At 45.7% G+C, this 25,974-nt stretch overlaps 1 protein-coding gene across 1 annotated transcript in view; it reads left to right on the forward strand.

The window, feature by feature from the left end:
- Positions 1-3,016: 3,016 nt before the first annotated feature.
- Positions 3,017-25,974, forward strand: part of Tafa4 (TAFA chemokine like family member 4) — a 212,181-nt gene continuing 189,223 nt past the window's right edge. Inside the window, exon 1 of the mRNA XM_075982001.1 lies at positions 3,017-3,379. The gene's annotated coding sequence lies outside the window, so the exon portion shown is untranslated. The remainder of the gene's footprint in view (positions 3,380-25,974) is intronic.

A 25,974-nucleotide genomic window follows, 5' to 3' on the forward strand; every position in this document is an offset into this window, starting at 1 on the left:
TGTTTCTGCTTAGCCACCCTGCACAGGCTGCCGTGACAGACTGGCCCAGGAACATGGCGTATTATTTGGCTCTTTTGGAGCTGGAACTTTTTCATCTGTGGAACAGAAGCTCTAATAAGAGAAATTTACCTTTTCAGATGATGAGCATGTTAGCCACATGAAGCATTTAGCATACTCAGACACACGGGGCTATGATTAATATTTATTGTTATCATTATTAGTCTCCCAAGGAAAAATCATAATCAAAGTACATGAGCATTGCAAAAAAATTTAAATTGGAGCTTTACTTAATAAAAAAAAAGGGTGTGTGTGTGTGTGTGTGTGTGTGTGTGTTTATCTCAGTGCCTATGTAGAGGTCAGAAGACAACCTTGGGTGTCAGTCTTCACCTTCCTCCTTGCCTGAGACAAGCTGTTACTGCAAATGTTGGCCTACAAGCTTGAGAGAGTGAGTCTCCTGTATTTCCTTCCCATCCGGCTGTAGGAGCCCTGGCATTATAGATCCAGGCACTATTGAGTCCAGCTTTTGTACAGGACCCAGTGATCTGAGCTCAGGTCATCCGGCTTGAGCAACAAGTGCTTTACTCACCAAGTCATCCTCCCAGCCCAGATAATGGGGAGATTTTTATAAACAAGGTCTAAGGGAATCAGAATGCCTCTTCACAGATTCAGCCACATGCCTGTGTATTGTACACCATACACCAAGACATGCTCAGTAGTGCTTACGCCCAGTAGTATACAAGAGGAAAGAGAAACATAAAGTTCAAACCACAGGAGTTCCTACAGGCAGAAGGGGTGTTGTGAACTGCTGTGTATGAATGAAAACCAAAAAAAAAAAAAAACCCACCCTCTTGGCATGACCTTCAGCTGCTCTTACATGAAAAATAGTCCGACTCATTTTAATAACACAGACATGGATTGATTTTGCGTAACTTCATAAGGTGCAAAGGGGTGGCAGGATAGAGGGAGGTGTCTATGAAACGGGAGGACTGTTTCTTACAGACGACAACTGAGCTACCACTGGGGACAGTTTTTGCTTAGGTGCTTGCTTTGTTGGCCTTTTGTCACCATGTCCCTTTCCCAGGGCAGACGATCTAATTTACATCCTCCACCGTGGCTCTCATGCTTATTCTACATTCCTTTAACACACAGATACTCTCCAATGGCCTCTTTTATATATTGGTTGAGTTGTTTAGTGCCCAACTTTCCCTGTAACTATAGACAGAAGTCACACCTGCTGTTTGTCACAGAATCCCTAAGCCCGGCATGTAGACATTTGATAAGCAGCTGGGGAAGAAATAATTGGGATTCATTTAGCTACCTCGCCCGGTACCTTACCTTCCTATGGCGGTGTTTCGGCCACATATCTCCGATCATAGGGCCATTCTGCCTCTTAAGAGCTGCACGAGACACGTCCCGTCATTGGACATTTCCCAGGAAGCCCTTTAGCTGAGCTGTCATAGGATCCTGCAAGATTGCAAGGGTGGCTTATGTTTGAAAGCCCTTTTAGACTGGTGACAATTGAATAGCACGACTGTCTTTGCAAAGTCCCAATTTTGATAACAAAAGAGCCAAGGACTGTCAGTGTTTAGCAATCAGTAAAATACTACGATATGGCTTATGTGTATGTATGGCAAGAAGGCATGGGGAGCAGAGGCAGGAGCCTGCCCTGGATGAGTTCAAGCAGGAGGGGCCGAGAACAGTGAATAGATTTGGATGCATCTGTGCTAGAACGACAAGGGCAAGAGGGCTATTAACCAGTGACAGAGGACAGCACAGTAGCAGAGAACACAGTGACTTTTCAGACTGCATGCATATAGCAACCACATGGGGGATCTGGTTTAAATGAAAATTCTGGTTCTGGGGTGGAGCCAGAAAGTCCAAAATTCCAACCTGGTCTTAGACAAGGCCTGTGCTTGCAAACCAAATGTAAGCTGCACCACTAATTAACCCTGAAATCTGCAGGAAGCTATTTAGACTTTCTGTGCCTCAGTTTTCCCCCTTGTACAATGGAGATCAAACAAAAGAACTCTGCAAAGGGATTATTGTAGCATGACAAATAGAAACCCAGAGACAGATATCGGGGCTCACCCTGAAGGTCAGTCTGAAATGGCGATCCTGTCTCCAGGAATCCTCAGAATGAAACTGACTGGGGGTGTCTCCTCCCGTTTTATATTCCTCTCTAGGGCTGTGATTAAAGGCATACACCACTACTACCCAGTTTGTAAGGCAAACTAGAGTGGTTGCTGGGATTAAAAGTGTGTGTCACCACTATTTGGTCTGTAAGGCTGACTGGAGTGGCTTTTTCACTCTTTGATCTTCAGGCAAGCTTTATTTACTAAAATACAAATGGAATGTCACTACATGTATTATTTAAAGGCTGCTGATTGCTAATTACTTCTGTGAAGGAAGAGGGGAAAGATTTGGCATGGCTGGGGACGAGGTAGAGAAGGGCATCAGAAAAGAACTAGTTGCATTTTTAAAAACTTATTTTAAGATAGGATATCATGTAGCCCAGGCTGACCTCGAACTCACTGAGTAGTCAAGGATGACCTTGAACTTCTCTTCTTCCTGCTTTTACTTCTTAAGAGTTAAGGTCCCAAGTTTGTGCCACCACATCTGGTTTTATGTAGTGATGGTCTCTTGGATGCTTACGCAGTCATCCTACCAACTGTATTATATCCTTAGCCCCATTAAAAATGTATTTTTTATCATTCAGTTATTGACATGTATGTCAAATTTTCTCTTTTCCCATGTAATAACATTACACATGAAGCCAGATGGTTTCAACTGGAGCTGAACCCCAAGTGCTCCTTTCTTATGCAGGGTTCAAAGTGGCTCTCAGGTGTTCAGAAGAATTCAGCGCCTTTTTTCCCCCAGCACCTGCAGAGTGGTGGCCACAGCGAGGCGCTCGGGAGAGGCTCATCCAGCAATAGAATGGGGAGGTGCGGGGCGCAGAGGACCGGCCCACGTGGACTGCGGAGTTTGACAGGGGCGCGGGCAATCGGGAGGTCTGGCCAATCAGCGTTGTCCGCGACCAGCCCGGCTCCTCCTGGTCAGCTAGCTCTGGGCTGGTTTCTGCATAGCTAGCTAGCCTGGAGTCACCCTGGACGGGGCGCACCTACTGGGCGCACGGCTGTCTGCAGCCGCGCAAGGGGGCCCGGGCAATGTTTCTCCGTTAAAACACCGCGCTTCCCTTGGTAGCTTTGGCTTCACTTTGCAGCAGCACCGGAACTTTCCCCCTTCTTGGCCGGGCTGAGATGGTGATGGGCTGTTGCCAGAGGCTCCTGCGTGCGAGTGGCCAGCTGAGCATCCTTTGACTCCAGCGCTTCGACCCGTGCTTTGCCCCGGACTACCGGATCTGACTCCGCTGCCCTTTCTAGTAAGAATGGTCTCTGGAGAAGAGCTGGCGGGAGATGGGGTTGGAGCTGCCTTGAAATGTGTGCTCAAGCATTGTCTCTAGGGCAGCAGTGGCCTTTTGGGCTAGTATCAGTTAACTGGGTTCAGAACAGCCCTGATCACTTTAGCATTTTGGGAGAGCAGGCAGGGGGAAGTATTTGAATCTGCCGCGTGTGTCCTGAAGTTGGAAGAGACACTGAAAAGTAGGGATACGTGCCGCAATGGGTACGGGTGGGGATGGCGGGCAGCAGTCACTTCCAACTTGGGGGGTTCATATTTGCGGTTCAGAAACTCTGGAGTCGCGCTGGTACTGACGTAAGTCACTTGATGTATTGGAGTGATCAGTGGCAAGGCGAACACTCCAGGAACTGGTGACTATGCTGGCCTCGGGGGTTTCATCCTTTTGCATCTGAACAGGGGTCCTTACAGGAGTCAGCACGTGGGTTGGTTCCGGGATCCTTAATAGAGAAGCTGGGCCTGGGAGCATAAAAGGTTAACTGGGGAGGGTCTGGGAGTTGAGGCATCTTGGCTTTGTCCCCCAAAAGCAGCCCTTGGACCTTTCTTTCCCTCTTGCTTCAGTTGCAGGGCCCGTTGTCTAGCACAGTAGGGTGTCTTTAACCCAGGTTTGTTCTTGGTGTAGCTGCAAATAGAAAGCTTGATAGCCTGCACCCGGGGAGGCGCCCCAAGAAACAAGCATCTCTCCAGCGTGCTAGTGTGCTTTTCTCTTGAATGCTGAGGACTCCACACGCCCTGGTGAGAATGCTTAGCTGAGTTATGAGTCAGCCGGCAATACGGATATGCACAAGTTCACGGACTCGTTGAGACCAGCCACGTGTCCACCTTCACGGGGATTGAAGGATCCCTTTTGGTGAAGAGTACTGATCCCCGAAATCTTTGCTTTTAACTTTTTAATGGCCTTCCATTCGAGAGGAGCAAAGTTAATATGACATGACAGGCAAAGTCCCTGCTTGGCAGCAGCAGCGGTGGGAAAGGGGGTATTTCTGTTGAAGCCTCAGTCTGGTATTTTCTGTAATATCCTTCATATAGGCATAGTCCATCTGCAGACTCAGACACCCAAACCTGTGTACATCGGCAAGCAAGCAAACAAGCAAGCAAGCAAACAAACAGCAACAGAAACCCAATATAATTTAGGGATGGCAATGTGACAATGTAGTTAGCGCAATGTAGTTAGTGTTTACCGCTTGGTGGTTTAGGAACAGATGTTTGATCTGATGCGAAGAATTCTTCAACCGATTCTTGAATGAGCTTTTCTGTTAACTTGAGAGTCACAAATCAGGGTTCAAGTCCTCGTCCTTTGGGCTGGACACATAGGCACTTTCCAGAATCTCTCCAACTAATGATGACCTATGTCTTCCCCAAATGACCCAGTGAGTTGGTATCACTCATTCATGCACAGAGCTTTCTAGGTGTGGATGTTTCTTAATCAGTAGTTTGTTTCAATTGCTTGACCAGTAACTGTTTTTCAAGGTTTCCTCCGTAAGTTCCTCTCTCATTATTCTTGTCTTTCTAGACTTCTTTCTCTTTCCTCAGTACTAACTACCCTTTGACTTGTTATTTTGTGTTGGGGGACTTAAGTCATTAAGTGATGGGCTGCTTTCCCCTGAGATCTGCAACAAAGTTCCCCAGAATAGCTGTTTGCCTGCTGTGTGAATGAATGGCTTTATCAGTTCACCCCATTGCAAAGTGCACCTATGAGTATCTCTTTGTTACTGAATATTCTTTATTGGAGGCAGCCTCTGATAGTACTTGTACTAGACTGTTCTAGGTCACTTGAATTTCAATATTAATTTTGTGATCCTTCTGGAGGTGTGTATTGTTTAGTTCCAGTTAGTAGAAAAGGACAGATCTCTGCCTTGACCCCCTACCTCCTTTTTGTGTCACAGAGCCTTTCTTAAGAGCTCTTCTTATCTGCACCTCTCTTTACTGTTACACTTATTATAATACTTTGTTATGTAAATGATGTGTTGATGCATATGATATTAACAGTGTATTCACTGGGAATTAGTCCATGGGTATGATGTCATCACCAGCCAATCCTCTGCCTGATTAGGGCTCGCATTGACAAAAATCACCTTATCATACTGAGTATACCGAGTAAGGGAATCCTACATTGCCTGTACTAAGGGGATGGAGTCTCTCTTGACACTTTCTAACTCTCAATTAGTTGCTTGGTTGTAGAGTTTGGGGGCATTTCTATGTTAAGAGGATTAGCCTAATAATAAAATTCTCAGATTGTGGTTTTATGATCTCATTAGAAGTTGCCTAAGTAGTCTCCTCTTTATCTTTCCTTTCTCTTTGGGAGTTTTCAGCCCATCTGTGGCTCTGTTTCCTTGCAAGGATGAGGAAACATCATAGCGAGCAGACTGGCTTTGTGTGTGTTTTGTCCTAGATACTGCAGCAACTGAGTCGGGGTGTGTATGCTAAATTCTGTACAGGTGTCTGCCTTGTGGATTGCTGGTGCTAGGTCAGTCAGGATCACAAGATGACTTATGTCGTGCAGGTGATCACTCGGTGTCATTTATCCTCACTGAAGATGACTCAGGACTGAAGTTGGGTTGGCCACAGCTGTGCACCATGGGTTTGGGGAAGTATCTTAGCCACCTTCATCACTTCATAACTATTTGATGTGGAAATGTCATCTCACAAAGCTAGTGTCAGAACCTTGGGTGACTCGGACTTGAAGAACTATCCCATGGAATTGCATTGCTAAAACCCTTCTCAATTCTCACCCTCCAGCATAACCACTTCCCCCAAGAGACCACTCACTCTGTCTTCCCATCTATTTTATATTTGTGCAAAAAACAAAAATAACTTGCAGCTTTGTGGTTGACATTTAAGTTCAGGCCACTCTCGCCTATGAAGCCAGTCCAAGGGGTACTTTCCCCCCTCTTTTTAGTCAAATATGAACTTAATTATGCATTCTGGTTTAAGGAATTATGCAGAGGCCCCAACTGCACATCTGGAAGGTGCCTCTGAGCTCCACGTTCAGAGGGAGGAGGTATTGTGACTTGGTCCCACTCTGGTATATGGGGCACGGGGTTGGAATTCTGGAGTCTCGATTCTCAGCCTGGTGTCTGCTCCAAGAACAACTTACATGAAGTAGCTTCTGTGTTATGGTGTGGGGTCCATCTCTTGGCTGTCTCTGTAAAGGAGGGCCTTGTGTATTTCTTTCACTGGCTTGCCTCCAGTTGTTGGAACATTGCTTTGGTAAAAACCAGGCGCTGGGAAGTGACAGCTATGTGCCAGATGTCAAGATTTTACAGTAGCAGGTCATTTGTGTGAACACAAACAATTTTAGTCCAGAAGTCTGGAGGCTTCGGCTACTGGGGCGTGCTTGTTTAACATGACAACATGGTGAGTGGGGGAAGAGGCTGTGGCTCCGTAGGCAATGGAGTCACAGGTAAGCTGCCCCCTTGTTTGAGACTGAGTACTGCTAGCGCACATGAATAAAGTGTCCGGCTTAGAAAAACAGGATGATTTTTCAAAGGATGAAGTAAAAAGAAAACATGGATTATTTTGTTAAATAAAAAAGGCACTGGACAAAATATGGCTAAACTACAAAGCCCCTACCCATTTCTGCAAGGGCTTTAGTGATCGGAAGGCAGACAGCTGACAAGATGGCATGTTTGGTAAAGGTACCGGGTGCCAAGCCTGACAACTAGCATTTGATGTCTCTGGACACACATGGATAGAAGGAGAGACTCCTGCAAGCTGTCTACACACACATGCACACACATGTGTATGCATATACATATACACATACATTAAGTACAGTCAAAATTATTAAAAAATATATCAAGGCAGAGCTGTCAGAGCTACAGAGTTATTATTTTAATGGCCATTGTGCTTGTGTGGATTCTTGTGCTGTACGTTCTTAAGTGTTCTTTGAATTTTCAGTCTTACTCCTTTATTTTTATGCTCTCCTTTGTCTGAAAAATCATGAAGATCTAAGTTTCTTTTGTGTAGTATAGTTACTTGCCTGTGTCTAACTGGGCTTCAAATCACAAACTTTTTTTTAATCTCTCTATCTACCTACCTACCTACCTATCTGTCTGAGAAAGGATCTCCGTCTGTAGCCCTGGACAGCCTAGGACTCATTATATAGAACAGTCTGACCTCAAAGCCACAGACATCTACCGGTGTCGGCATCCTGCGTGCTGAGTTTCCAGATGTGAACATGTCATCCATGTACTCTGTGTATTCTGATCTTATCCTACACCCGTTTCCTGCTTCCACCCCTCATCCTCTACTGCTGCCCTATTTCCCTCTTGACTTTATGTCTTTTATTTTAGCCCACTGAAGTCAATTGGTGCCGCCTGTATGTGTGCGGGTGCCACATTTCTGAAGAAAACCGATGTTCCCTCCAATAGAAGCCATCAATTGCCAATAACTCTTTAGCCAGGGGAAGAGAGTCCCGGTGTTTATAACAGGGATCCTGGGACTCTTATTGCCTAGACAAGATTTTGGTTTTGGTTACTCGTGGCTTTTATTTTGAAGACTTCTTTTATTCTTTTCATAAAGTACAAAGACGATATATGCTTGGAGTAGAAAACTCAAATGCTGTAGATGACTACAGAAAGGAAGGTTCAAAAGCCCGCTACGCCTAGACATAGCACCTTTTCATATTTGCATCAGTCTCTTTCCATTTACCACTTGGATCTGCATGCAGGCGTCGAGACTCCATCATTTCGAGAAGAGGGGTCCTCATCCTCTCTCCCACATTGTTTATTAAGCAGTGCCCATTGAAGGAACCCTGCTATGCCTTGGCTAGAGAAGGAGGGCCACACCATGTGTTCTGCACACCTGCCCTTGACCATGGGGCCTCTTCATGCCATGGCTTCCCACGAGGCTCGGAGATGCTCTGGATCTGCCTAAGGATGGCAAATCCTTCAGGGAGTACTGGCCCAGGGAGCATTGCCATTCTTTTTTATGACCATATGCTATTCTTCTACAGTTAGTTATCCGATACCCAAAAGTTGAAAGGAATTTTGAAGGTTTTATTCTAATGTATTACTATTTTTTTAATTTTGGATTTTTTTTTAAATGAAGTACCACGAAGGATCCAAACCCAGGACTTCATGCATACGAGGCTAGGCAAGCACTCTATCATTGCCCACCCACTTTTTTGGCTATTCAAAAAAGAGTCTCACAGTATAGCCCAGGTAATAATGAACTCATGGTATAACTCAGGCTGGCTTTGAGCTCCCAGTCTTCTTCCTGCCTCAGTCTCCTGAATGCTGAGATTTCAAGTGTGTGCCACTACACTCGGCTTGTGGTACATCCATGTTTGCTGAAGAAATCAGGTTTTGTGAGTTAGTTTAACTGGTGTTCAGCTTTGGGATGTTTAAGGGAATCTGATGAAAAAGTGACGGGGGTGCATTTGTTTCTGCACGCATCCATGGGAGCAAGGAATCATGGACAGGGGCAGGGGGTGGGTAGGGTAGTGTGTGTGCATAATCCTCACTGGCTGTTTAAAACATTTGGCAGCCCTTTCTGTGGCCATAGATTGTAATGCAAGCATCTGCTGCCTTCTCTCTGCTTTCAGAGCTGATTATGCAATGCACCTCGCATCACAGAGAAGGCTTTCTTCATCTGTATTTTTGAACTAATTCTTTCTCAGCACACACAAATTCTTCTCCTCCCCCCACAAATATTCATGCCCACACAAATCAAAAAGGGCCATAAAATTGGTTACTGTGGGCCAGGTCCTCCCAAGATACCAAACTCACACCTTTTTCAAATTCTGTCCTGCTCTTTGCGGACCATAGTGCCTGTCAGGAGCACGGAGCTGCATTAAGCAAGCTGGAAGATGGTTCTGCGTGTGTCCCTTGGTACCAATCTCATCTTTCTTTTGTGCTGAATTCTCCCCACCTCAAAACTTAGGCACTGATGTGCATCTGAGGCCATTTAGGAAACTCACTGGCTGACAGTGCAGCATTCTCCAGCAAGGCTTAGGAATCACTGCCAGCAAGAGTGGGAAGGGTGGGTGGAGACTTTTCCCCCTTTTCACATCTGTTCCTTTTTCCACTTCCTCCCTTCAAATCCCCCCATATAACCCTCCTGATTCTCCATTAAATTCATGACCTTTTCTGTCACATGCATGTGTGTATGCATACTTATTTCTAAACATAATCTATTTAGTCTGTGTAGTGTTACTTGTATGTATATTTTCAGGGCTGATCATTTGGTATTGGATAACAAATTGGTGTGCTCTTCCTTGGGGAAGATCATTTCTCCCTGTCTCAGGTGTCCTTGGTCACCTATAGTGCTTTTAGGAGGCCGAGGCCTCATGGTATTTCCCCTAACCATTTGTATGTCTGTTGTTATCTGTCTTTAGCTCATGGTTAGGTTGTCATGTTGGTGATTCTTATGAGTGTAGCTTAGCTTTTGACATTGCTAGGAGACACAGTCCCACTTCAATCTTGCTGATCTACTGCAGCCTGGGACACTGGTCCTCTGGATCTTGTGATCTTTCTGCCTCTTTTTTCTGCAATGATCCTTGAGCATTGGAAACTGTAGATGTTTTATAGATTTATCTTTTCGAACTGGGCTCCACAACTCTGCAGTTTGTTTGGTTGTGGTTTTCTGTCATGGTCTCTGCTGTAAAGAGAAGTTTCCTTACTGAAAGGTATAACATGAAGGGTCCTGCTTGTTGGGGTTTCTGTCCAGCCCAGTACCCTACAGCCGGCAAGCCCCAAAGAAAATCACACAGAGATCTCTATAAGTTATAAAGCTGATTGGCCCACTAGCTCAGGCTTTCTGTCCACTCTTGTAGCCTATATTAACCCATTATTCTTATCTATGTTAGCCATGTGGCTCAGTACCTTTTTCAGCTGGCTGGTCACATCCTGCTGTTTCGGAGATCTGCACAGGACTGGGAGGAATCAACTTCCTCCTTCCTGGAATTTTCCTGTTCTCATTGAATCATTTCTACTTCCTGTCTGGTTTTCCCACCTATACTTCCTGCCTGGCCAATCAGTGTTTATTTAAAACATGATGGACAGAATACAGACAATTCTCCCCCACCAGAAGGGTGAAGACTACACTTACCTGTGGATATGAAGGCAAGTATTTAGAGTGCAGTTAGGGATTATGATGGTTTAGTAAAGTTGGCAGAGGTTTCCTTCCAAGATTCCTGACTTCACTAGTGTCGGGTGGTTGGCTAGATTTTCAGTACCAAGCATGATTTCTATCTTGTTCAGCAGGTCTTCAGTGCAACTACAGGGCTGCTGGTCACCACCAAGGTGTATAAGCTGCTCCTGCACCCTTAGGGTTCCCATGCCACCCATGCTGGGCATTGCTGTGGTTCATAGCTATCATAGCTGGTAGGATTTTTGGTTGCTTCCCTCCTTTGGAAGTTTGCACAATGCTGTTTGTAGCATGAAAGCCATCTTCAGGGAGGAGCCACTCAGGTAACACTAGCACAGGACCTTCTAGGCCCTATGTTTGAAGAGCGTGGAATCTCTATTCAGAGGGATTTACTTTCAACAGCATTGACTCTTAAGGAAACCTCTTGGTATCGGACTGTATGGAGCAAGCCATACATTTTTTTTTTCATGAGAGTTTTGGAAATTGGCTCTCACAGTGTAGCCTAGGCTGGCCTGGAACTCACTCTGTAGCCCAGGTTGGCTCATAGTCAGCTCATGCAATCTTTTTGTCTCAGATTCCTGAGTACTGAGATTACAGTAATGGGTCATCAAGTCCAGCTTATGGTTTCCTATCTATAGGTTAGTAAGTATTTGTCCACTAAACTTTAAAAAACATAGTAATGGCCACAATTGCTAGTATTGGAGTTGCTGTCTTGTAATATGCTAAATTTTAAGGGGAATTGAAAAAAAAAGAAATGACATAAATTTGGCTATTTTAGCCATTCTCAAGGCTACATTCCAATAGTACATTCACATTGTTGGGGTGTCATCATCCCTTTCCATTCATGGTGTTTTTTTCTTTGTATAAAACTGAAGCGTACGCATTAAGTCCCTACTCCTTCCCTCTTTCATAACCGCTCAGATTCACCATTCCGCCAATGGTGGGGCTATCCAGTATTTGTCCTTCTCTGACTGACTTATTTCACTTAGCACTATGCCTTTATGGTTGATTCATTTTGCAGCAGGCACCAGGATTTTCTTCCCCTTAAGGGGTTGTCTCTCACATTCTCTTGGGTTATCAATAGACATTTAAGTTGGCTTTATCTTTTTCCCCCTCTGTATAGTATGTCTATTTTTATTCCTTTTTAGTATTTATTTATATATTATATTTCTTTAGTGGGATAAAAATTACAGATATAAGATGGATCAAGCACTTAAACAGTATGTCATTATGTGCACTGATTGGTATATATATTCTTTAATTTTTCTCTTTTTTATTAAAGCTATTTTGATCACATTTTTTCCCTTCCTCAGCTCCTCCCAAACCTCTCCATTTCTTTACCTACCCAACTTCAAATTTCTCTCCAGCCAAATAAAAACAAAAAAACAAACCAACCAAAAAACCCCAAATTTTGTATTACCAAAATGCTGTTATAAGTATTATAAACACAATTGCTATTCTAGGCCCTGCTTTGTATCCACAGCTAGGGCTTCTGAACCTGATGGAATTCTGCACTGAATCTTCTCCAGTGCTAACATGCTACTGCTCATAGTGGCTGCAGTACTTTCCCAGGCTAGCCATATTGTCTTCAGAGTCCTGTAAAGCAGGTGCCAGTATCAGTATCCTCTATGCAAGAGGAAAGAAAGGCGCACAGGGATGAAGACACTCCAGCAGCCTGTGGTGGAGCAGAGGCAAAGCCTTTAGGAGGTCATTCATTCTTTCCCTGCACAAAAGGTGGACCTGATTCCTCTGGTGCCTGGCCTAGGCCTGGGTGGGGACAGGACAACTAATGAATGTGTTGTCTCCAGGATGAGCATTGATCATCCTCATCCAGACACACAAAAGCATTGCATGGTGATGTGGATCCTCCAAGCCAAATACTTATTATGAAATTGTCATTTTATCCAGATAATAAGGGCCCACTGGATACATTCCGTGACTATTTAGCCTGGTAATAGCTGCTTCCAGTCCTCTGCCAATTAATAATCATGTAGCCCATGTCTCTGTAAACGCACAACAACCTCTGCCTCTCTCGGGGATGGCAGGGAGAGGTGGGTTGGGAGAGGAAATGATTCAGATGAGCCTGCAGTGGGGTCCCAGGGATGGGTGATGGGTGTGGGCTTGCTTTCCAGAGGCACTGGGCAGAGGATGCGGGCACCTTTCCCACCATAATCATGGCTTGATGGAGTCGCTGCCAAGGAAGGCACGTTTTGTCAGTTGGTAGAATTAACAATTGATCAGTTTGGTGGTGCCGGAGTCCTTTGTAAGCTCCCCATGTTTATTCATTATCGTGATTACACAGTGGAAGCATCTCTGCTTGATGAGATGAGGCAAGAGGCAAAGTTATTTAAATACACTTGAAATTAGCGTCTGCACAAATAGGGGTCTGACAATGTCCTAATTTGATTCTAAAGATTCAGAAATAAACCTTTATCTGAGCGGGGGGTTGGGGGTGGTCCCATGAATTGCTGCTTCAGGTGTGTGAAGTTCATTGATGTGAGGCTTCAGTGTCATTGAAAGGAAAATGGCAAGGGTTGGAATACACAGGTTCTACATTTCTTTTGGGGGAGTCGGGAGCAGGGGGGACCCTTTCGCTTCGCTGTCCACACAGGATCCCTATGTTAAAGTAGCAACCCCGAGAACTCTCGATAAGGGAGGTCATGCGTCTGTGTGTCCCAGTGTCTCCATGAACAAAGCTCAGCAACCATCCCTCCAAGTATCAATCAGGAGAGCAGGAGATTCTTCAATCTGAAAGCTAAGGTCACCCTGATACAAGGGACAGGCAGCATTCCTAGAAAACTGTTTCTTCAAGACATTTTGATTCTGCATTTACTCTCTCTACATTTACAAAAGACCCAGGATCCCCAGTGTGAACTCAGATTCCGGTTTGATGTGCAAATATTTCTGAGCCACAGCATAAAGAGACATGAACGTACAAGCCGTTGACCGCATGAGTTTCACAGTCTTCATTTACTCAGAAGGAGTAGGGATGAAATAAGTTAAGGCTAATGGCATTTTACAAAACGCGAGGTCTGGAGTTTTCAAATCTATTTTATATTAATGCTATCAGTCTTCCGTTGCACTTGCTTCCAACTGCAGTATTATTGCCTCACGTTTTTTTTATTTTGAGCCAGGGTCAGTCTGTCTGTCTCTGCCTCTGCTCCTGTCTCTGTCTCATTCTCTGTCTTTGTCTCTGTCGGTCTGTTTCTCCTCCCCCCATCTCTCTCTCTCTCTCTCTCTCTCTCTCTCTCTCTCTCTCTCTCTCTCTGTCTGTGTGTGTGTGTGTGCACATACCCACGTGTGTGTGTAGAACCAGAGGTTGACATTACTATCTTTCTTGACTGCTGCCCACCTCATTTTCTGAGACAGTAGATGCACTGCACCCGGAGTGTGCAGATTTGCCTAGACCGACTGGCCAGCAAGTCCCAAGATTCCTCCTACTTCTACCTTTCCAACCAATGGGTTTCTGCTGAGATTGTCTGGGTTCTACTTGGATGCTAGAATTAAACTCATATTGATGACAAGCATTTTTCCGACAGCCATCTGTCTCCCCAGTTCAGGAGCCAGGGTCTCTTAACGTAACCCCAAATGGCCTTGATCTTACCGTGTAGCCAAGTCTGGTCTCCCATTCAAGACACTTTTGCTTCACGTTCATTTTGGAGCTCTTGAACTATAGGCAAGTGCCATCATGCCTAGGTGCCAGTAAATAAGACTCACCTAGGGGGCTTGCTGAACCAGGTTCGCTATCCTCATGCCCAGAGTTTGGAATCTAGCGACTCTGTGGTGGGGCCTGTAAGTGCGCTTGTCTCACAGACTTCCATGAGCAAATCTGTGGTGGGGCCATACTCTGAGCAACACCTTTTCAGGATGGTGTATTTTTCAGAGGTGAAAAATTGGAGTTCAGAGATGTTCATAAAATGGTCATTTTGATTATCATGGAAGTTAGTCAATGTGGTAATCCGCCGAGAAGCTTGTCTGAACAGTATGACTCTGAAGATTGATTCAAATACAGAACCCAAAGCATAAATTAATGTGAGTGGAATCAGTGTCCTTCCTATGTAAGAAACTGGTTTCGGTGACGTCCTTAGTTTCTCTTTGAGTTCAAGATGCACTTGCTGTAATTGAAGGTTTTGAAAACAACCATACAGTTGTTTAAGTGACTATGGATGTGGTTTGGCTGTGCACGGTACCCAGTCTTCTGTCATTTTATTGATGTCTACATTGGCAGGGGAAACACTTCTGTTAGGCGGTTGAGTCTGATTTAGATTATACCAGCAGGGGGTGTATGGGAATGTTGCTTTGTTCTATGTCATAAAGATTCCTAGGGGTTAAGATCTGAGGAGGATTTAAGGTTTCATCCGTAATGAGAATGATGGAGTTGCTGTGCAGGACCAGGAATGGACCAGCCGATAGAGTTAGGGGACGTGAGGGACTCTCAAATATTTTTGCACAGGTTCTGTTGCTTTCTCCTGCCACTTGGAGCAAGCAATTGCCTTTTGGGTTGCTTAAGTGAAAACCTTTGAATGGGGTTTTACCTTGTCTGCATTATTTAAAGAACTTAGAAGTTAGCAAACTAAAGCCTCCCTTAAATAAGAAAATAAGTGTAATTTTTTTCAACATTTTGCCCCCCCCCCCCAGACTATGTCTCATATAGCTCAAGCTAGTTTTGAGTTTTCTATGTAATCGAGGGTGACGTTGAACTCCTGTCTTCCTGCCTGCACCTTCAGAATGCTGGGATTACCAGTGTGTGCCAACACACACAATTATATTTACCCACCTAAAAATGGGGATCGGTGAGTTCTCTTCTGCAATCTATCTATACAGACAGAGTCCCAGGCATTGAAGCATGGTGTCAGGAAGTTTAGAGTTTGTGACCCTCCAGTGTTTGGGCCAGGGCCATCATCTAATCTCCCTGTTTTATAGAGCTGGGTTTTAGTTCCATGGTGGTGTGTGGAACCCTGGTGCGGTGGTGTGTGGAGTCCTGGTATGGTGGTGTGTGGAGTCCTGGTATGGTGGTGTGTAGAGTCCTGGTATGGTGGTGTGTGGAACCCTGGTATGGTTGTGTGTGGAACCCTGGTATGGTGGTGTGTGGAACCCTGGTATGGTGGTGTGTGGAACCCTGGTGTGGTGGTGTGTGGAACCCTGGTATGGTGGTGTGTGGAGTCCTGGTATGGTGGTGTGTGGAGTCCTGGTATGGTTGTGTGTGGAACCCTGGTATGGTGGTGTGTGGAACCCTGGTATGGTGGTGTGTGGAACCCTGGTGTGGTGGTGTGTGGAACCCTGGTATGGTGGTGTGTGGAGTCCTGGTATGGTGGTGTGTGGAACCCTGGTATGGTTGTGTGTGGAACCCTGGTATGGTGGTGTGTGGAACCCTGGTATGGTGGTGTGTGGAACCCCGGTATGGTGATGTGTGGAACCCCGGTATGGTGGTGTGTGGAACCCCGGTATGGTGGTGTGTGGAACCCCGGTATGGTGGTGTGTGGAACCCCGGTATGGTGGTGTGTGGAGTCCTGGTATGGTGATGTGTGGAGTCCTGGTATGGTGGTGTGTGGAGTCCTGGTGTGGTGGTGTGTGGAACCCTGGTATGGTGATGTGTGGAGTCCTGGTGTGGTGGTGTGTGGAACCCTGGTGTGGTGGTGTGTGGAACCCTGGTATGGTGGTGTGTGGAACCCTGGTGTGGTGGTGTGTGGAGTCCTGGTATGGTGGTGTGTGGAACCCTGGTACGACCCTGTGTGGAACCCTGGTATGGTGGTGTGTGGAACCCTGGTGTGGTGGTGTGTGGAACCCTGGTATGGTGATGTGTGGAACCCTGGTATGGTGGTGTGTGGAATCCTGGTGTGGTGATGTGTGGAACCCTGGTATGGTGGTGTGTGGAACCCTGGTGTGGTGGTGTGTGGAACCCTGGTATGATGATGTGTGGAACCCTGGTATGGTGATGTGTGGAACCCTGGTGTGGTGGTGTGTGGAACCCTGGTGTGGTGGTGTGTGGAACCCTGGTGTGGTGGTGTGTGGAACCCCGGTATGGTGGTGTGTGGAACCCTGGTATGGTGGTGTGTAGAACCCTGGTATGGTGGTGTGTGGAGTCCTGGTATGGTGGTGTGTGGAACCCTGGTATGGTGGTGTGTGGAACCCTGGTATGGTGGTGTGTGGAACCCTGGTATGGTGGTGTGTGGAACCCTGGTGTGGTGGTGTGTGGAACCCTGGTATGGTGGTGTGCGGAACCCTGGTGGTCCCTCACAGTTGTGTTCTGTGAGAATAGGCCAGTATTAACATTTCCTTAGGATCCATTAGTCATGGTTGTCCCCTTGGCAAGGTGTCCTTTGGCCATCTCTGCCCACTCTCCACTGTTTGCCTTCCTTTCTGACTTCCTGCCCTATGGGCCTATGTCACCTGCCAGCACTAAGACCTAGACAGAGAGGAGTTGAGGCTCCTGACTCCCAGTTTAGTGGCAGAGAGGACTGAACTGGACACAGTGCCACGGGACACTGAGAAATAAAAGCATCAAAGCAGTTGTTTTGCTTTTTCTTTTTTGGAAAAATATCTTCTCTCTCTCTCTTTTGGTTTTTTAAGAGAGGGTTTCTCTGTAACTTTGGAGAGTGTCGTGGAATTAGCTCTTATAGACCAGGCTGGCCTTGAACTCATAGAGATCCCCCTGACTCTACCTCATGAGTGCTGGGATTAAAGGCACGCTCAACACAGCTACAGCTGTTCAGGCAGCATCGCGGCACCAGTGAAGCCACCTGCCACAATGCAGGACCTCAGTGACACGAAGAGCCCCACTGGCCACATGAAAGTTAAAAATAAAAAGAGTGGAAGTAATAGACAAATGTAGAGGCTGCCTTTCACCATCTCCACAGCGCGTCTCTCTCCACCTTCAGACACTGGAGGGGTTAACCTCTAACCTCTGTGCATGTTTGTGTCTCTGTAGTGAATGTGTGCAGGTGTGTGTTTGTGTGTGTGTGTGTGTAAGCTAGATGACCAGATGACAACCCTTGGTGTTGTTCCTCAGACCCCAGCTACTCTCTGATTTTTTTTTGCCAATTTCTGATTTTGAGACAGGGTCTCTTGCTGGCCTAGAGCTGTCCAGGTAGGCTAGGCTGGCCCACCGGTGAACCCAAGGGGTCCCTTGTCTTTGTTGCCCAGCAGTGACAACACAGTGTCATTAACACAGTGTCACTATGCTGGGCTACTTTTATCTGTGTTCTGGGGATTGAACTGAGACCCTTGTGTTCAGAGAGCAAGTACTTCACCAACTGAACATTCTCTCTGGCCCCAAGAAATATTTATTACACAGTATATCTCAAGCGGCTCTGAGCCCCGCGAGGAAGGGTGGATTGGAAACCTGGGTCTCTCTGACCATGTGAGGTTGATTTGTCATTGTCAATAAATCGAAAGAATCAGGAAGCATATTCATCATTATACCTTAACATTAAAATGCATCAAACCTTCCCATTTGTTATTTAAATTAAGTATTCTCATTAAATACAACCTTGTAGGTGAACTTTTTCTTTTAAACCGTATCTCACAAGAGATTTGGTTTCACAAGTGTGTTTCACTTACTGGTTTTGAGATCTATTTACACCAAGCTACGCAGGGCATGGACTTAGTCTTTTCAATGGTTATCAATGTTCTACTCTGGATGAACATTTCATCCATGTGTTCTTCTTTATATGCACCCTGAGATCCCTCCAATTTCTTCCTGTTAGGGAGGGAGGGGGAAAGAGACCGCTAGTGAACAAGTTTATGCACCCCGAGATGTGGCATGTGTTAGCTGAAGCCACTCAGGATTATAGGTCTCTTTCTACTCATGGGTTAGGGGTTTTCTGGGGGCAGAAGTGAAATTGTCACACGTGAGGATGTGCTTTAGATGTCTGGACAACGAGAAGACCCACAAAGCCTTTTTGTTGTTGTATCTTCTTGAATAAGTTATGGAAACTCCAGAAGAGGTCAGGTTCTTGTTCTCAGAGGTTAAATCTGTCAACTACAATCCTGTGTGTGTGTGTGTTCATGTACTTGGGAATATATGGAGCTGACAAGTCGATGCTAGGAAGCTTCTGCTATTGTTCTTTTTCCTCATATTCCCAGACAGGGTCTCTCACAGAGCCCAGAGTGCACTGATTGCTGTCCAGTGTGCTCCAGGAATACGCCTGTCTCTGCTCGGAGCATTGTAGATGTAGGTTTTACATGGGTACCAAGGAACCCACACTCATTCTTGCTCAGTAGGCATTTTACCAACTGAGCCACCTCCTCAGCTCCCAGCCTTACATATTCTTGAGTGCTCCAGTAGAACTTTCTGCAATGATGAGAATGTGCTAAAATCCCTACTGCCAGGCAGACCCCAGAAATCACTGGCCAGCTGGCCTAGATTGGTGAGCTCCAGCTCAGTGAGAGAACTGTTCTAAAAAGCAAAAGGGAAGGGAGGAAGAAAGAAGATGGTGTGCCTGAGCAATGACACCTGAGGTTGTTTTCTTGTCGCCACATGCACACACATGCTTACATGCACAAACGTATGTACACACTCATGCCTAACACATGCAAAAACCAAAATCTTCACTGTCTGCTGTTATAGCTATTAAGCCACATTCCTTTCGTGGGCTCTGTAAATGTGCCTATCATGGACAAGGGCTGAATGAAGAAATGAAATAAAAGAAGGACACGACCACTCCTGAAGTCTGGAGAAGATTTTTATTGCAGCTGTAAAGGAGAAAGCAGGCAGAGACAAGAGTCCAGGCTGAACACGGCCCATAGGCTAAACCATACCGTGAGAGGAGAGAGGGAGTGGGGAGCAAGAGAGGGACTGCGGGGAGACCAAGAGGCAGCCAGAGGCCAAGAGGCCACTGGTGTAGACAAATGGCTGGATTATTAGCGTTCAGGTTGGGGAAAGGGAATCAGAAGCCCAGCGCTGGCCAGCATCCGCTTTGATATGGCAGTAGGCACCTCAGTTAGTCTTTTTGTCCTCTGTTTCTGAGACCTAAAGGAAACCTGTAGTTTTAGTTTTATCTAAGTTTAATTAATGTAGCTTTAACCAGTTGTGTGCATGTGGCAGCTCCATATCAGACAGCGTAGGCAGAAGGGTCTGCACTGCCCTGCAAAGTACCACTGTTGTATTTTACTAGGACCAACCTATTTTTGAATTTTTTTCTAAAGATTATGGAGAGCTGGAAGTGCAGTCTGATGTGTTGTTCAAGAGGCCCAGGGATTTTAAACTGTAAATGGGGAGATAAACCGGGAAAAACTAAGTGGCGTCATTTGAATTTATTAGGCACTGCCCCTCCTTGTTTGAGGCGCCTGTCTGCCTTGCTCTGGCTGGGGCCTCTGTCAATTGCTGTACAGTCCTATGGGGCAGCTCTTTGTAAAGCGAATTGATGGCTATGTAAATACTGCCATTAACCTTAAGCACCTCAGACAGCTCCTTGGGCGGTGCAGTTTTCTTGCCCTTGAAAAAAATCGCTTGATGGATGCTAAGATAGTACACCGTGCCCACCCCCCCAACCCCATACCTCTTTAACAGGCTGAGGCAGCAGGCTTCTTTCTGTTACAGAATAAGGAAGCCCATGGAGTTGAGGGCACACAAAGGTCATATTACAGATTATTTAACTTAATTTGAGAAAGGGTCTCATGTAGTACAAGCTGGCCTGAACTCCCTGTGTAGCCTAGAATGGCCTTGAACTACTGATCCTCTGGTACCTACCTTCCCAGTACTGGGCGATAGTCATTCATCGCCATACCCGCCTCTGCACACTTAGGTTTGGAAGTACGTACATTGATTTGTAATGTGGAATCTCTGATTAAAGGAAGTCTGTGGGAAACCTGGTTTTTAACAGAGTTTGGCATATCCTTTAAAGTTAGGCATATGGGGCTGGGGAGATGGCCTAGTCCGTAAGGTGACTGCTCTACAAGCTTGAGGACCCGAGCCTGGATCCCTGGCGCCAATATGAAAAGCCTTGCGGAGTGTGCCTGTAACCCAGTGCTGGAGAGATAGCTCCTAATCTAGGAGAGTTTTGAAGGGCTGGAATGTTGATGGGCTTGACCTGTGCAGGCAGCCTCAGTGGCTGTGAGCTCTTATGTCCAGAAGACACTGATCCTTAGCAGTCTTCCCAACCTTTGATATTTTTTTCCATTTCTCCACTGATATTCTTTGAAACGCTTTCGCTCACGTATGTGTGTGTGTGTGTGTGAACGCGTATGCGTGTGCATGAGTGCTTGCACTCGTGCACACATGTGTATGGGCATGTGTGTACACATAAATGTCCACTTAGGGCTGAGCATTCGCTCCAGTCACTTGTGCACTATGACCAGGTGTGAGTTTCTTTACTAACTGCTTCCCGATCAAAAAGAAGCTTCTCCCATGAAGGCTGTGAGCTGTAATAATCAATGGGAATAAAGATGATATTTAGAATACAGCTTGATACTATATCTAGTTAGCAAAAATGATAACAGTAGGCTCTCCTCTAGGGCTTTTGATCTACCAGTCACAGGCTCTTTGCTAGGATTCTAGTCCTAGGTATAAATTCCTCCTGTGAAGTCAGCCTGAAACCCAGTAAACAAACAAGTAGTTGGTTACCCCAATAACATTATACCACTATTGCACCCAGTGGGAGTATCTTGCCAAGCTTCTCATTAGTGTAGCACAAAAGGTTCACATCTGAATAAGACTACTGATACTTTCTTTTCTCCTCCAGCAGCTTTTATTATACTTTCTAGCACTACGAAAGGTAACCATCATGGGGGAAACTTGCAGTTCAGTGCTAGCTTGAACTCTTCTTGTTCTGTGACCAACGTGTGAAGTGTCTTCAGCAACAGAATCTTTATTTTCTTGAGAAATACTTTCAGAAGTAAGAGGAATGGGGATCAGAGAAAGAGGCTAGGAAATATTTCTATCCACTTGGTTGGAGGAAAAATAGAAACTATCAAGAAGTAACACCAAAAATTGACGGTTGCCAAGACTCTTGTTTTCTCTCTAGTGTCCTCTGTGGACTTTCTTTCTGTGGAGGGCTGTGCATACAAAATGGATTTATACAGTAGAACGTGGTGTTTTGTCTGAATCATAGCCTTTCCTTGGTATTAGAACCCTGATTTCTAGTAAGGCATGTACTACATAGAGTCAAGACGGTGTCTCACAGCTTCTATTGTACACTGGAAATGTGACATATGGAGAGTGGAATATTTGAGAAATTTTTTGAAATTAGTGGTTGGATCCTTTCTTGATCTTGCCATGTCCTGGGATCTGATGCACTAGTTGGTGCTGCAACAACCATTTTGTACTGGGGAGTGGCCTTGAGGAGGAAAGACACCTGGGAAAATGACAGGGTGGGGAGCAAGAAGCAGGTTGGGGCCCAGTGCTTCTGATGTGCTTGTGGCACTAAAATAAGGCATTGAGAAAATGCTCTTGCTCAAAAGCTTCAGCTTCTCATTTGGACTCACAGGAAACTAATGCCGCACGAAAGCCTGGTGTCTGCCTTCATTTCATGTCCATCCTTCGGCTGAAGGTCACCTGAAAGAGCAAAGGTGGCAAGACTCTATCCTGGAGTAAAAATAGTTAGCTTGTGGGAACCAGATTGGTGCCCTCAGAGATGACAGTACAGAATAGGTTAACAATCTCCAGGACCACTTGCGGGTCCTGAGTAGAGGCAATGATGGGTCAAGGATCTGTGGGACCACTCTTTGACCAGGACTGTTTAGTTATGCGTACCACATACTTGCTAAGCTATGTAAGCCTAAACATCATGCGGTACCCGAAGAAGAGCTTGATGTCACTAGATGCCTTTATTTATTCCAACGTTTCCAGTGTGGCTTTATTGAATACATCTCCTCCCCTTGTTTTTCACCATTACTGTCGACTTAATTGTTGTATTGGGTGGGTGGCCAACCTTAGTCTATTGAGACTGCCAGAGCTCTGGCATAAATGGCTGGCAATGGTGGGGCTTCAATTTTGCAAAAAGCCGTTTATGTAGAGGCCTTCATTTCTTAGATCCTTGTTCCTTTCAGTGGGCTGAAATGGTACAGCAGAATGGTCAGGGAGGTTAGCTCCTTAGCCCTAAAAAGATAGGACGACCACCACCCGGAAACCCTGGCTACTCTTTGGAGTGTTATGTCCACTTCTGTAAGACCCAAGTTCTGGGAAAAGAAAAGGGTATGGTGGGTTTGAAATTGGAGGGGAGGTGCCGTACAGAAGTGAACTGGAGCCATTTCTGGGGAGGCAAGAAGTGAAGGAAAACTGGGTCTTGGGATGTAGGTCAGTGGTAGATCAGTAGCCCTGCATGCAGAGGATTGGGTTGGATCCCTGACGCTGAAAAAAAGAAAAAGATTTAAAATAAAAATGAATAAAAAAAAAGAAAAAAAAGAAGAAAAGAGGAGCGTCAAGGGTATTAAACACCACCAGAGATTTCTCCAAATTGCCAATCTGGAAGTTAGTTACAACTCATTCTCAAATAAATTGAAGCCTTCTCCGTTTGATGTGTTTTGACAGGAAATGTATATTTACTGCCTGAAATGACTCCAATTGCTGTGCTGTGAGCCACAGTGTTTCATAAATGATTAACATTGAATGGAGGGCTCCTCACCCCGCTTCTTCAGCAGCATTCCACAGGAAGGAGCTCACCGCGGCGAGGTGTTTACTCTATTTCCTAAAGTACACATTTGCCCTTGGAGATTTTGATCTTGTCTGTCAAAAACAGTTATTGCCACTGCAGATAGAGAAATAGCCACACTCGGAAACGATGAGCGGGTAAATTCAGCATATTTTGTTCAATTCAATATTTATTAAAAGACGATAGAAATTTCTCTTACACATATTTTTTCTCTTCCCTCATATGTTCCTCAAGTGCTTTTTCTATGAGACAGAAGGTTGAATATGATTCTTAATTCTAGTATGGATTTTGTATCTGGTGAGCGAGCTTCCATCTGCTAAGGGAGAATTGACTCCAATGGAGACAGAATGAAGGGTATTTCATATGGAGGAAGGAATCCCATCAGCTGTATGGAAACACTGACCTCCATCCAACTTGGAGCTCAAACACTCTTTTCTTAAATTATTTTAAAGGCTTATTTATTTTATTTTCTACTAATGAGTGTTTTTGCCTGCAAGCCTGTGTACCACCTTCATGCAATACCTATGGGGACCAGAAGAGGGCAATGTTTCATGTTCTGGTTGCCAATGAACCAGAGCTTGTCCCAAGTTCTCAGAGCCCTGATGAACACGTTAGGCTTTACAGTGTCAGATATTGACCAGGGGTGAATCATAGAGGCCTTTGAGAACCACTTCTGAGAGCAGAGATGGGAACCGGGAGGTGGCTCTGTGGAGGAGCTACACCAGCAATGATGGAAGTTTACATCAGTGCAAGGATTGGCAAATCTTTTCAGAAAATGGCTATAGCGAAAACATTTCCAGTTTTGCAGACACATTCATTCCTTGTCTTAGAGAAAGGGCTGAAAAAAGTATGTAAATTAATATGCAATTAATATTTTTAATAACATTTTATGTTAGGAAAATTGGATTTCATATAATTTTTACATGCCGATAAATATTCTTTTGCTATCCCCAAACTATTTGATTATTTTATTTTTTGGTGGTGTTGGGAATAGAACTCAGGGCCTTGTGCAATGAGCTATATCAGCTCTCTCTCAAGCATTTGAAAATGGAAAAAACTATTCTCTGCAGATTGTTCAAAGGCAGGCAAAGGGCGGGGCTTGGCCTCTGAGCATAGCCTGTCCTCTCCTAGACAAGAACAAAGACCTGTTTGTCTCCTTGGACTCGTGATTGTGCTGGTTTTCACACCGGCTCACGCCCCCTGCCTCTGTGTGTGTGAGCACTACAGTTCATGTGAGCGTGTGTGCAGACGGAGACTGGAGGACAGCTCTGTGCATTGTCCCTAGGCGCTGTCCACCTCGTTTTTGAGATAGGGTCTCTCAGTGCTCTGAAACTCACTAGGGGCGACAACCTGGCCAGCAAGCCAGTCTCTGCCTCTTCACACTGGGACTGCAATTGTTAGCGACCGCCCATAGCTTACACGGGTCCTAGGAGTGCTGGGGACTGGACTCAGGTCCCTGGGCTTACCAGGGGAGTACTTTACTGATAGAGCCATCTCCCCAGTCTCTGTAGTTAACAAAACAAAACAAAGCAAAGCAAACAAAGCCCCCATTTTATTTATCACACACACACACACAGACACACAGACACACACACACATATTGAAATAGACTTTTATTTGGTCTCAAATGTAAGACAGTACTGTCTGCGGAGTAGTGACTTGGTGTTTGGGGTTAATGAACAGAGGTGAGGCTTGTCTAGCCAGCCTGCCACTGCCTCTCCAGTGCTGGGATTGCAATTCTGAGAGCCGCCACCCTTTGCTTCCCAGGCTGGCAGTGCCGCCTTCTCTGTCCCCCTTCCTGATTCTAGTGGCTAGCTTCATTTGGCTGCCCTGCCTTACCACCAGGTGTGAAAGGGGGCAGAGTAGGTGGCCTTCAGAAATCTGGCTGTTGAGAGATGCTTGCCTGGCTTTCCATGCTGGCTTCATCCCTGCAGCCTTTGGCAGACAAGGGACCTCTTTTGCCAGCCCTCAGCCATTAAGGCAGAAATACTATCAGGTGGGAATGAGGGGGGAGAGGGTGTGTCCTGTAGCACATTGTTGGGTGCAGAAAGCTATTATTATATGTAAGTAGTCTCTGTGTAGACTATCAATTTTGCCTGTTGCTGGAACAAGTGGGGTTAGTGCTGGGAAGTGTAAGATCAGCTGGAAGTTTTCTCTTATTTGTCCGTGTGGGAGTGACAAATCCTACCCTCAGATATGAGCTCCTGCAGTGTCTGCTGGCTGGGGGAGTACTTTGGAGGAAAGCATTCCCACCCAGGGCATCTCCAGTAACACGTCTCCCAGCCCTCGAGCCCAGGGAAACACCTTACACCCCCTAGGAGGAGGCATAAATGGTTTAACAGCCACGGAGATGTTTTCTTCCCTCCACTCTGTTATTCTCCGGCGCTTTTCTGAAACCCCGCAGAGACTCGTCTTCGGGATTTCCAATGCTCAGGCTATCCCAGAAGGAAAATTGAATTTGATCTCTTGGAGCTTAAAAGGCCATCCGTGGATCCCGGGGCACTTGAGTAGGAGCCAGCTGCACCTTGGGCCTGGCGGTCTGCAGCCGTACCCGTTATTAATTCTCTTTGAATGCGGAGGCACTTGCGGACTGGGAAGTGTTGATTAACAGCGTGCTGCAAGCACACTTATCTGATCCAAGGGTTTGAATAGGGAAATCCAGCAGGCTGGGGGTTGGGGGAGACCACGGTATTTTACTGGGGGGAGCACATAGTATTGCTCACACTGTTTTACATTCATGTTGTTTGCTGTTTTGCATTTAATTAGTGGGCAGTAGTGAAGTCAAGCAGCTAACACTTTGCTTGTGTCCTTGAGCTACAGCAGGCTTTTAATCATGGCTTTTCCTCTTTTTGCCCCAACCCTTTTGCTTTTGATGTAC

The sequence above is a fragment of the Microtus pennsylvanicus genome, chromosome 8, assembly GCF_037038515.1.
Source record: "Microtus pennsylvanicus isolate mMicPen1 chromosome 8, mMicPen1.hap1, whole genome shotgun sequence".
NCBI lineage: Eukaryota > Metazoa > Chordata > Mammalia > Rodentia > Cricetidae > Microtus > Microtus pennsylvanicus.